Below are 5,399 nucleotides of genomic sequence, written 5' to 3'. Positions count from 1 at the left end.
CTTATGTCACTATTTTTGTATATATGTGTCTTTATGATGGATTGTCCAAAAACAGTATTCAATCCAAAACCATAAACTAGTTTTCCATCCAATTGGTGAGATTTTCATGCAAATATTCAAAGATTGCATCATTAATAACAAGAAGCAATAAAACCGCCCTTCTTTAGACTAGTTGAGTATCTGGAGCATCAGCATTTGTGGGTTCGATTACAGGCTCAAAATGGACAGAAACAAAGCCTTTCTTCTGAAACTCGTCAGTCTATTCTTGTTCTGTGAAATGAAGGCTATTCCATGCAAGAAATTTCCAAGAAACTGAAGATCTCGTACAACGCTGTGTAATACTCCCTTCACAGAACAACTCAAACTGGCTCTAACCTGAATAGAAAGAGTGGGAGGCCCCCGGGGCACAACTGTGTAAAGGGGACAGGTACATTAGAGTATCAAGTTTAAGAAACAGACGCCTCACAAGTCCTCAACTGGCAGCTTCATTAAATAGTACCCACAAAACACCAGTCTCAACGTCAACAGTGAAGATGCGACTCCGGGATGCTGACATTCTAGTCAGAGTTCCTCTGTCTAGTGTCTATTCTTTTGCCCATCTTAATCTTAAACTTCAAACAGGAAGCTCACACCACAAGGCATACAGTAATATCAGTGACATAGCAATTTGTGTTTTGATGTTAAGCTTATAAAATGTAAAAATTCTGTAATTGTGTCACGCTTTACCAACCGTAGCTAGCTAAAATAGGACAGTGGTGAAAATAGGACAAAGTGGGACATTCTTCTAGGCTTTTCCAATGAAGGAAGGATATCCAGTTTACATTAGGGACCACCTGTATGTATGATAGGCAGGACTCTGGTTCTTGTAGTACTGTTATCCTGTTAATTTTTGGACATAAATGGCACCTAGCAGAACTATAGCAAGGTGAATTCAGGAAAAAAAGAGGGACACTGCATTTCCGTCTTCTGTAACCTCTTTCGAGGTATCCAACATAGTACAACACATGATACATTTCTGAAATCCTCAAGAGCTTTCATAATCACACAAAATATAATTGGGGTAAAATAAAAACTACAATACCTTGAGAAATTATTCACACCCCTCAACTTACCATTTTGTTGTGTTACAGACTGAATTTAACACACAACACCCCATAATGTCAGAGGAATTATGTTTCTCGAACTTGTAAAAATGAATAATGTAAAGCTGAAATGTATTGAGTCAATAAGTATTCAACCCATTTATGGCATGCCTAAATAAGTTCAGGAGTAAAATGTGCTTAACAAGTTACAAGTTGCATGGACTGTGTGCAATAGTTTCTCACAATTTTTAATGACTGCCTCATCTCTGTACCCCACACATACAATTGTTTGTGAGGTCCCTCAGGGAGATTTTACAATGCCTAGCACATAAGGGCACCTATTGGTAGTAAAAAACATACCTTCAATATCTCTTTGAGCATGGGTTAGTTATTAATTACACTTTGGATGGTGTATCAAAGCACCCAATCACTACAAAAAGATACAGGCGTCCTTCCTAACTTAGTTGCCGGAGAGGAAGGAAACCGCTGAGGGATTTCACCATGTGGCCAATGGTGACCTTAAAAACAGTTTGAGTTTAATGGCTGTGATAGGAGAAAACTGAGGATGGTTCAACATTGTAGTTACTCCACAATACTAACCTAATAAATAACATGCATCCTGTTTGCAACAAGGCACTATAGTAGACTTTTGTTTGACTTCAATGCAGTTTTTTGACATGATCTATCATGCAGGTACAGGACGGCAGGCAGGCTCAGGTTTGTAATCAGGTCAGAGTCAGGCAGGTACATGACGGCAGGCAGGCTCGGGGTCAGGGCAGGCAGGATGGTCAGAACCGGGAAAAACTCGGAAACAGAACTTAACAGGAACACGGGAAGGCACGCTGGTAAGACAAGACGAACTGGCAACAGACAAAAAACAGGTATAATGGGGATAAACAGGGGATAATGGGGCCAGATGTGCAACACCTGGAGGGGGTGGAGACAAGCACAAAGACAGGTGAAACAGATCAGGGTGTGACAGTATCATAGTCTGCTGATGGAAAAACATATGCGGCATTGCACCCCCCTGCTCTATTTAATGGAAGCCTCTCCAACAATCCAGGTAGAATCAGGAATTCCCCAGGGCAGCTGTCTAGGCCCCTTTTTCAAACTTTGCTAATGACATGCCTTGGCTTTGAGTAAAGCCAGTGTGTATGTATGTATGTGGATGATTTAACACTATACACATCAGCTACTACAACGAATTAAATCCCTGCAACACTTAAAAGTATTTAGGACAAACTGCAGCTCTAAAACTGAAAGCATTGTATTTGGGGAAAAAATCCTTCACTAACCATAAACCTCAACTAAATATTGTACAATGCACACACAGTCATCCCTAATTCCTCTGGCCTGGCGGACTCACTAAACATAAATGCATCTTTTGGAAATAATCTGAGTGTTGGAATGGGCCCCTGGATATCCGTACATTTTTAAAACAAGACAATGGTGCTGTCTATTTGCTTAATCTAATTAATTTTAAGTGATTTACATTTTTGATACTTAAGTATATTTAAAACCAAATACTTTTACTCAAGTAGTATTTTACTGGCTGACTTTCACATAAATAAATCTATACTTTTACTCAAGACAATTGGGTACTTTTTCCCCACAACAGTGTTTTGACTGATTTCATGTCAATGATAATATTGCTCAAATTCACTAGCTAACCAACTGTAATGATCTATTTGAGAGAAAAGTGGTCAATGTATTTGTTTTCTATAAACATTGAAGAAATATAGCTTACGTGTTGTCAAAATCCTAAGCAGTGGTGTGTATTTATGGATGCCAACGGAAGCCAGGCGTCCCCAATTATATTGGACCAATAAAAAAAGGATACAATTTCATCTGTGTTCATAATTTTCCATCAATTCGCAAGTGGCTGAACCTCACTGGAGAAATCATTGAGCGAGGAAACAGTGCCCCTCTGTCTCAGTATGTGTAGCCCATGTATCTGACGGTTCTTCAATCAAAAGAGTATAACATTTTACCGCCATAGCGTATGATTGATGTCAGCAAGAATTTGGCCTCACTTCATAATTTGTTTTTGCCAATCAGCGATGTGCTGAGCTCAACTGTGGGTTGTCCTGGTGCAGCAAAATGTCATTTTCTGAAATAAATGTCTGTTTCTGGTCAGCTTATGTTGATGTCCTGCAGTAGCTAGCTTGCTAAATCAACCTCTTTCCTAAGCCATGGATTGAGATTTGGCCTTAATTCTCTGTACAGGCCTGTGATGACGTCAATTCTGATCTGAACCATAAATGCATATGTTGTGCCACTGACCTGAGATGATTAAAGTTCCATATGTAATCTAGTAGGCTCACATTAACTAGTTCATTGTAGCCCATGCGAGGAACTTAGGCTACCTCGCTAAAATGCTTGCAACTAGCCTATTACAACAGAAACTTAAAGTGTACTGTATGACAGAGCTATAGACTGTTCTGCAAACATGAGAGAAGGATAGCATTGGCTTTCAACTAGTCTACAAGTAGGGAGAGTCAGTTTTACACAGAAGTCAGTACCATGGACAGTCACATGATATGTAGCAACATTGATGGAACTAAATTGTTATTGGTATCTAAGTTTGTTTTTAATGTATTGTTGATTTGATGCTGTTTAAATGTTTAAGTTGAAATGGTGCTGGAATAGTGGAGGCAGTACTCCTGTTGTCTTTGTGCTGACTTGTGGTAACTCTGGTTCTAAATCAGTAGATGTTAAATGAACTTGCTTGACCTGCTGCAGGTGACCTGTGTGTTCTCTATTGATAGGTTCTGTGGTGCTTAGTCAATGGGAACTCAATGGGCCAACATAAAGTTTTTACACAGTCTGGCAGTCTGACTAAAGTGCCAGAGGTACGAGGAGAGACATCCTCCTATATGGAAACAAATACTACCTGATACTTTGGATCCTATTCTTCGCCAGTTAGAAGACACACTGCATCAATGCAAGCAAAAAATAAATAATAATAATTACTATCCATGAGTAACCTCAACCTTGTGGGTCTGTGGGAGTTTGGGCCAATAAAGTGCCAACTCAATTCTACCACTGACTAGTCTCTCATGCCCTTATGAACGGGGACACAGGGCAATAGTTTTTAATCTAAACCAGCCCTTCTTTACTGGAGTACACTAACCCCTAATTGGGGCTCTTTTCTTGACCCCCAGTAGCAGTTTACCAGATAAGAAGTCAAGAAGATCAAGACGTAGATTGTTGTAAGGGTGTATTATGTCCTGTGCTGGTCCCATTGTCATATCCATTCTAGATTCTGAGTGGTAAAATCATAGCTGAAAAATGCCTCTGTGTATGTGTATACTGTATGTGGGAATGTCCGTCCTACATGTAGTGTTGGTACATGGAATATTCCTCAACTGCATATATCATAAATTGCTATTGCAAATATAAGTATTATGTTCAACAACTGACATTTTCAGATATTATTTTGACAAACACACTTTAACACACTTTGGTGCTTACAGTTCATTCTCTATTGTCATAGATTTGGTGGGCACTGTCATCTGTGATCTATGTGATATGACTTTCTTTAAGCACGTACTGATGAAACTGTCACTTCATATTTTTTTCTTAAAGTCTACAAACGCTCTACATTTATTCACTCTGTGATAGGGTTGGATCTTATATGCTACTTTTATTATTGTCCTGTAAATGGTTCAGTGCCTATAATTTAGGCTGTGTGTAGAATGGGGCATAAAGAAAATTACCTCTACTAGATTATAGTGAGAAAGAAAACAGCATACAATTTTGTCCTGTGTATTAATTTGCCTAAAACTAATCAGAATTCCATTATGTTTACATAAAAAACAGAATACTTCAAAATGAGAAGATCCTGCCATGGAAAGACGACTGGGTGGAAAGTGGAAAGGAGGGGAAATAACTCACACCATGCAGCAGGACACCTTCAGCTGTGGGGTCTTTGTAATGCAGGTTTGACAGTTATATTTTCAATAATGAAGGGTTAGCTGTTATGTGACAATTAGGTCAAAAACTCAATCTTATTTTTTTGGTGTAGTTGGCCCAGGAATTTGCACAGAATTTCCCCAACATCCCCTCCCAAATTGACATAGAACCTTCACAAAAACACATGGAGCAACTGCAAAAAGAAATGGCCGAGGATATTCTAAAAATGTCTGGTATGTAATGACATTTAATTCAAAGTAAATGTAAATTCTTTATTTTTATGTCGTTGTGTGGGACAACATTATGTTCAGTTCATGCCTATGATTTCAGAGTTCAACAAAGCCAACAACTGCTTCATGTGTGCCACTGATAAAGAACCTGGATGTGGCCCAAAGACTGACT

The sequence above is a fragment of the Oncorhynchus tshawytscha genome, linkage group LG20 (genome assembly GCF_018296145.1).
Source record: "Oncorhynchus tshawytscha isolate Ot180627B linkage group LG20, Otsh_v2.0, whole genome shotgun sequence".
NCBI lineage: Eukaryota > Metazoa > Chordata > Actinopteri > Salmoniformes > Salmonidae > Oncorhynchus > Oncorhynchus tshawytscha.
Note: the sequence above shows the minus strand (reverse complement) of the source record.